Below are 8,090 nucleotides of genomic sequence, written 5' to 3'. Positions count from 1 at the left end.
AGGCTGAACAGGACTACCCCAGAGGACAGGCACCTTCCTCCTCCTTCGCTCTCGCCCAACCGACGCTCAGTGAAGTGGGCCAGGCATGCGGGAATCTAAAGAAAGCTATGAGTTTGGAGTTTTAAACTGGGCTAACCTAAATTTTAATAACTGCAAGTAAGCACAAAATTGCTTTTTCTCAGGTTAAGGGATCCTAAAGGGCGATTGGACAGCGTGGCGGGAGAGGCCTCTTAATGGTGGCACCATAGCGGTTAGAAAGATTTGTACCACCAAATTTAGAATCAACAGTAAGTCCCAGTTGTGCCCATTAAAGGTGTAAAAGGAAGCCCACTGGTTCCCCCAACATTTTACTGATGCAGTCCGCCAAGCGTGGTACACAAGCGCGCGAAACGAGCATCTTCTGAGTGCTCGGAACCTGGCGCGACTGGAGAATATACAGCCCGAAATCCTTGGCGGAGTGCACTTCCGCTTCCGGCCTGACCTCTTCCGCCCCCGACGCGAGCGCTCCGTGACGATTGCTATACTTGTTCTTTGGATGCTCGGTTCCAGTGTGTGCGCCGCGCTCGGTGTTCGCTTCCCTCTGAGAGGACGCTCTCTCTCCCCGGCGTCTTGCTGTCAGTGCGAGGCTATCGTCCAGCGGCCGCCGACTGCCGGTGCCCCTGGGCCAGAACACGTCAGGCCAACTCCTCCCCCCTTCTCTCGCGCTTTGCTCAGTGGCTGCATACGGCTAGCTCCTATCACGTGACCTACTGGACAAAATTGGAATAAATTGAAGCATATGAGATTATCTAGGTAAGTGGAGAAACTCCAGGTAATCGTAGCTTTTCTCTCTGAAAAAGTGTGGCTTTTTCTGAGAAATACAGTAAGTTTCTACTCCCCCGAAACAAGGTCGTCAGTGACACCATCTCTTCCTCTCCTCCCTTTTGCTCCTTTCCTTGAAACTGGAAGGGGCCTGTACGGGCAGGCTGGAGGGAGGATAATGAACCATTACTGGGTTACACTCCCACTAATGGTGGTCTAGGTGATTAGCACCAGCTCTTCCATAGAAGTAACTTAAGCTGGATGAAATGTTGAAAAAAGCATTTCAAAGAGCTAATAGAAGAATGGAGAATTAGGGATCAAAGTCTTGGAGAAGTGAGAGACTGAGTTCCCAGCACTCAGAGCTGCCTTTGCTTAAAGGCATTCGCTGATGCAAAGAGACACCTGTGAGACCCAGCTGTAAGGTTGGTGGACTTGCAGTATGAGGCGTACAAGTGTAAAAGTGCTGAAAGCTAGGAGACTTGACTAATCACCCCACATTTGAACTGGAACCCCAAATGAAGACACCCTCAAGAAAATGTTGAACTGGGAGGAACAAGCCCTGACATTCCCATGTCTCCCAAATTCAGTTTTTCTTAGCGGAATAGGGAATCTGAGCCTTCAGAATCTACAACATTGACCAAATTAGTGTTTGGCCCAGGTGCCTGACAGAAGTAAATGAAAATGATCCTTAGAGAAAGGTATTATTTCAAACATCAAAGTATTCACACACACACCCTTTTTTTTTTGTAACTTCCAGCACATTCTCAAAGGTAACCAGATAGACAAGGAAACAACATGAAAGAAAACATGCAGAAATAACAGACAATAAATATAGACACAAATACTTCAGATATTAGAAGTATCAGAGAAAAAGTATAATGTAGCAATTCTTAGTGTTTTTAAAGGAATTTAAAAGACAAGTTTGAAAATATCTGCAAAAACAAGAAAGCTTGAAAACTTGACATAGCAGATTACCAAATAGAACAATTTTTAAAATAGCCAATTAAACTATGTGTCTAACAGCAAATAAACATAAGAGAGAATTAATGAACTGGTATAAAGGTGAGAAGAAATTGTTCAGAAACTAGTGGAAAGAGACAATGAGATGGAAAGTACAAAAGGTAAAGTAAAACACATTAAACTATTGGGTAAGAGAGCCCAACGTAAATTTAATCAGATTCCCAGAAAGAAAATAAAGGAAAAGCTATAAGAAATATTTTAAGACTTCATGGCCAAGAGTTTTCCAGAACTGATGAAAGCCATTCCAAACTACAGATTCAAGAAGCTCGAACTCAAAGAGGATACATAAAAATAAGTCTATAACTAGATAAATCATGGTGAAACAGTAGAACATAAAAAGTAAATAAAATCCTAAAAGCAATTAGGGAAAAAAATCCATTAACTTCAAAGAAGTAACATCCGATTTCCCAGTAGCATCAATGGAAGCCATGTGAATAAGGAATGAAATCACAGTACTTAAAATATCTGCCTACATTGAACTCTTTATATAGTCAACATTTTTCAATGTTTTATACAGCTAAAACTGTAATTTCATCATGAGCAGACTCTAAAGGAAATTCTAAAGGCTCTATTTCATATAAAATGATCCCAGAAAGATAGAGACACAAGAAAATACAACTCAGAGAAAGTGACAAACTGTAAATTAAATGATTAACTGTATAAAACATTATCTGTAAGTGTAAACATACAGAATTAAAAACCAAGACAGTGATACTTACATTTCTAGCTATGAAAGTAGCTTGTCATAAACTAACAGTCCTACTAGAAATAGCTAGAAAAGCTGGATAAAATCCAAATATGTTTATTTGAAGGCATTGAAGAGCTGCCATGACGGCTGGGAATTGAGGAATCAAGATGCCAGAGAGAAGGGAAGCTCATTGAGATAAGCCCAACATTCTGGGTGCCTCCTTTCCTAGAGAGGCAGTTGACCATACCTAGGGACATTGTTATACTATGATTGAGAAACGAAGCATTAAAAGCAGCTAAAGAAAAAAGACATTATACCTTCAGAGCGTAAACACTGGAAGAATGGTAAATAAAACAATGTATATATAGTCAGTCTATCATGATAATTTTGTAAAGAGACAGATGGTTACTAGACTTATTGTGGTGATCACATCGTAAAGTATATGTCAACTCACTGTGTTACACACTTTAAACATATTGTGTGTCAACTATATAAAAAAAAAAAAAACCCCGCAGGTATCTAACAAGCTAATGGATAGAATAGAATAAAAAGTTTTAATTCAGACGGTGAGCAAGAACATGTGAAGGGCCCCCTCAAGACCCATAATTGCCGCCAGATTTGAGAGAGCTGCCCTGGAGTCTTTCTATCTAGCTGAGGAGTTACAGTGGGTATTTCGACTCTATTTGAGGGGTCAATGGAAAGGTTACCCTGGCTTAAACCAAAGGGTAATGATTCCCATGCCAGCTCTGGGCTCAGAAAAATCCCAAGATTCCACAGGCAGAGACACATTGCCTCACCATCCCCAATCTGACCTAGAAGCAGCTCTATAGCTCCTGGAAAGTGGTGAGTGTGATCTGCCACACCTCTGCCCCAAAATAGTCTCTGTACTGACAAGGGTTTGAGTAAGCCTCAAAGGGGCAGGAGCCCAGCAAGGAAATGACCAAAGGCAGGGAGATAAAAGGGACACTCATTTGCCTCTCCTCTTAGTGTGTGACACTCTCCTGAGGTTGCCAGGTCAGTGGCATTTCCCCGGGCAGGGGTCCAACTCTGGGGTGGGAGTAACTCCACTGACCCAAAGACCCAGTAACATCAGAACATTGGCAAGCCTGCCAAGAAGATTGGGGCCTGAGGCCTTTCTGTGGGACAGAATAGCACACGTATTGGGGAGCTTTATGGATCACCTCCCCTTCCAGGCCCAGCAGAAGTCCTCACACTCTTCTCCACCCTCCCACTGAAGTCCTCTAAGGTGTCAGCAGGGAACCAGATGTCCCGTGGGGTATGTAAGGAGATGGTGACCTGTGTGTCCTCCATGCTGATGAGTCAGCAGCTAGAGACCTGGGTGCTGGTGATAGGGTGGAGGATGGGAGTAAAAAGCTGAAGATGGAGAAAAAGGGTGAGCGGGGGCAAGAGGAGAGCAGAAAAGGATGGGAAAAAGAGGGATTGGAGCTAGAAAAACACCCCCAGGGGGCCCTTCCTGGAAGTTCAAGGGTGCTTAGTTGAGGGAGGTCCTGCACAAGTTACAGGAACCCTTTCTTGCAGGTACGTCCACTCCCACCTCTAGCCAATCCAAATCAGCTGTCAGGAAAGAACATTCGTGGTCCTCTTCCACTTTCAGTTTATTTTCTAATTTCACCACACAGCACTTTGGGGAGCGGGTGATTAAGGGACCCCCCCCACCACCACCACCATTTCCCAACCCAGCTGGATGCCTCTAGTTCGTACTATTTGTTACCTCAGGAAGAGCCCTTGGGTGGGAAAACTCTGCCCCCACACCAGGCATTCTCCAGGCTCCTCCTGTTGTTATTTCTTAAATATAGGTCACTATTGTTATGGCTAGGGAAATATAAGTTCACTTTTTAAATAATCACTGAATAAGTTTGATCATCGTATAGTAATAGTAGTAGTTGTTGTTGTTTTCAAATTTGAATATGCATCAGAATCTCTGGGAGTGCTGGTTAAAACAGATTTTGGACCCCAGCCTGCTATTATGTGATTCAGCAGGTCTGGTCCAGAGTAGTTGCAAATCTAAAAAGTTCCCAGATGAGGCTGACACTGCTGGTTCAGGGACTGCACTTTGAGAACCACTTTAACAAAAATACAGCTACTTTAAAGGGATGCTCTGTTCGTTTTGTTTTTCAGTCATTACTCTTCTCCAGTTTATTCATAACTTTTAGCCAATTTTTCCAGCTATATCTGTTTCTTAAATATGTCCAGACAACATTTCATGTAGCATATAGACCAAAATAGTAACAAAGATGGGAAGAATGAAAATGATATTCAAACTCAAGTTGTATCCATTAAGTATGTACAGCCTTTTGTATGTCAATCATACCTTAATAAAGTGTTTTTTAAAAAGAATGAAAAGAAAACCTTGTGTTCTTCATTTTTTCTAGTTATCGTAAGCATCTTGTTTAAGTGGAAAAGAAAGTATGTTGGTGAAGGGGCACTGCTCAGAAGAAGGTCCTGGCACTCCATTCCTAATGACAGCGAGCACACAGTGAATTTGTGCTCACAGTGGGCCCTAAACCAGGCCTCCCCAGAGGGCTGCTTCACCCTGGGGTCTTGCCAGGGTAAGGAAGGCATGATTCTCTGACAGAAGCATTGTGGACCCCAGTCTGGGCTTTCTAAGAACTCTGCTGGTGTGGGAGAGGAGTGGGGGCCTGGAGGCACCAGAGAGAGGGAAAGGATAGGTGACAAGCGTGATGGCTGGACTTTCTTAGACCTTGGAAGGGAGCTGAGCACCCAGTGTGCCTGCTACCTGGAAGGCAGGTCCAGAAGCTTGGAGCAAAGGAGTTGGTTGCAGGTGGTGTGCTTAAATGCATTCTCCAAAAGATTAAATTGCCAGATTCTGTTTATTAGGAGTAGGAATTTTAATATGTCTGAATTTCTTAGAATGGCAGAGCCCTCCTTCTCTTTTCCTTTGAAGTAAATATTCAGCCAAGTTTTAAATTAGAATTGCCAGTGTGTTACTTCTTTTGGTGGGTTGCAGTGAAAATGTTTACGTTCACTTAAACTCGCCCTCTTCCCCAGAAGAGAGTAGTAGTTCACATTTACTTTTATTTCTGACAGATCTTAAAACCATTGTATTCTCCTTGAGGATCTTATTTTCAGGAATGCATTTTTGTAAGTAGGTTTGCTCTTTGCATTTTTATCATTTTTTCAATTTAATAGCATTGTTTTGTCTTCTCGCTGAGCATTCATGTCTTAGTTAAGGATTCTGCACCTAGGAGGTACTCAATAAACATTTGCGAACTGAACAAACAGACAATTCCAATGATCCTCAGTGCTTTTTCCCCAGTCAATACTCCTCTGACTCACCTGGGGCAGATTTCTTAAACTCTTGTACTTCAGTTTCCTCAATTTGAAAATGGCCATATTAGTAGAACCTATACCCCTAGGGCTGTTGTGGATTAAATGAGTTAATATGTTGCATAGTGCATGGCCCATAGCATAATAGATGTTTCAGACATGGAAGTAGCTGGGCTGTAGTGGGCACAGCATTGGACCTGTACTTAGAAGATGTGACATTAGCTGTGCAGTCTTTGGAATGTCACCTCCCCTCTTTGAGTTTCAGTTTGTGGCTTTAAAATGGGGGCTACCATAATCCCACCAGATACGGCTGACGTGAAGATTAAGTGAGCTAATATCTGTAAAGCACGTTGCACGGTGCTGGGTTCTAGCTGATGTTCTTGAAAATGGTGAACAGGCTGGGATTTTGGGAGCGCTGGCCTGCGGGAGGTGCTTTCTACTGGTGCATCCTGTCTAGAGTGAAGGCTGCAGGACTGTGCCCTACTCCTGGCGGATATGCTGCAAGTGTACCGGTGGCCACCAGGAGGCAGTGCCTGATCACAGAGAGAATCTTGGAGGCGGCAGAGCCTACACCGGGGGAGCCTTGTTGCTGGCCTTCCTCTCCATCTCTTCCTTCTTTTCTTTCCCTCCTTTAAATGATGCTGGAATTTCACAGCATCAACATGATGAGGTACAGGCTCTCTGGGCCTCCACCCACGGCTCCTGCACCCTGAGGGAAAGAGATTTGGAGCACACGACAAATAGGGGAAATCAGAGTCAGCAATGATTAGACCTAACAAATTGGAAGTGCCCCAGTGCAATGCAGGAGGGGCCTAATAGCTCTGCCAGCAAAGCGTTCTTTTTCCCACAACTTTTTATTAAAAAAAAAAAAATTAAGTTAACAAACATTTTAAAAACACAATCACCAGACACCCTTATACCTTTCATCTTGATTCACCAATTGTCAATATACTTTGCCAAATTATTTACACACACACATTTTTATTTTTTGGTTGAACCGTTTGAGAGTTACCTGTGGACTCTGATTTCGACACTAAATATTTCAACTCTAAATATCTTAAGAACAAGGAATTCTCCCACAGGGCCACAATGCCATTATCACACCTAAGAAACTCAACGTGATACAATGTTATCTCTTATACAGTTACATAGTCAGATTTCTCCAGTTTTTTCAGTTATATCCTATATAGCTGTAGCGTTGTTTATGATCCAGCATCCGATCAGTGTTCACCTAATTTTTTCTTTCATGACATTTCGAATGGTCCACACAAGTTATCTTTTAGAAGATCCCACAATCTGACTTTGTCCTGTTTCTTCTTCCTAATTAGATTTAGCTAAGCCCCTTTTGGTAAAATATTACATAGGCTATGTTATCTATTTACCATTACATCATATCAAGAGGCCTATCATGTAGGTTTGTACCATATTGATGAGTTTGATCATTGAGCTACAGGTGACAGTTTCCTGTCCTCTCCTTTTTCCCTTCACTAAAAAACTGAATCCTATCAAGACACTACAAATCCAACTAAATCCAGAACATGAGACAAATAGTTCACTTTCTCCAACAATTCTATTGTATGGGGGTAAAAAGAAGAAAAGACTTAGAATAAAAGAGATTTAAGAGACATATGGCCAAATACATTGGATGGACCTCATTTGAATAAAATAATTGTAAAAAGACATATTTGATACAATTGGGGAAATTTTAATATGGACTAGGTATTAGATAATATTAAGAAATTGATGATAACTTTGAGCATAATGGCATGGTTATTTTTAAAGTAATGTTAATTGTAATATATTCATGCTATGAACATTATACAGTAGTGAGGAAAGAATAAAGTAGAGCCTCATAAATCACACTGAATAACTCGCAGAAATAACGAGTGAAAAGCAAATTATGAGACAATTGCTTTTCCGGTAATACCATGATATATATGTATTTATCGATATATATGATATATTATGACACAATAACATTATGACAATATATTAGATTTGCCTTTTGCATATATATCTAAAACCTGAAAAACAGTGCTAGAAGTTGTTTATTGATACACACATGGACCAAATATAACGCCATGTATAGGAATGATCAACACTATATTCAGAGTGATATTTGGGGCACAAGAGAGTGCTGGAGTAGGGAAAGGCACATAGACTTCAATCGTATCTATTATTTATTTATTTTTATTTTAGGCGAGGCAACCCTTGGCTGACCTCACAGATTGCAAGGGACTTGTCAGCTTACAATCTTTTACTTTATTTTTTA

The sequence above is a fragment of the Rousettus aegyptiacus genome, unplaced genomic scaffold, assembly GCF_014176215.1.
Source record: "Rousettus aegyptiacus isolate mRouAeg1 unplaced genomic scaffold, mRouAeg1.p scaffold_m13_p_14, whole genome shotgun sequence".
Taxonomy (NCBI): domain Eukaryota; kingdom Metazoa; phylum Chordata; class Mammalia; order Chiroptera; family Pteropodidae; genus Rousettus; species Rousettus aegyptiacus.
This window is presented reverse-complemented; position numbering follows the sequence as displayed.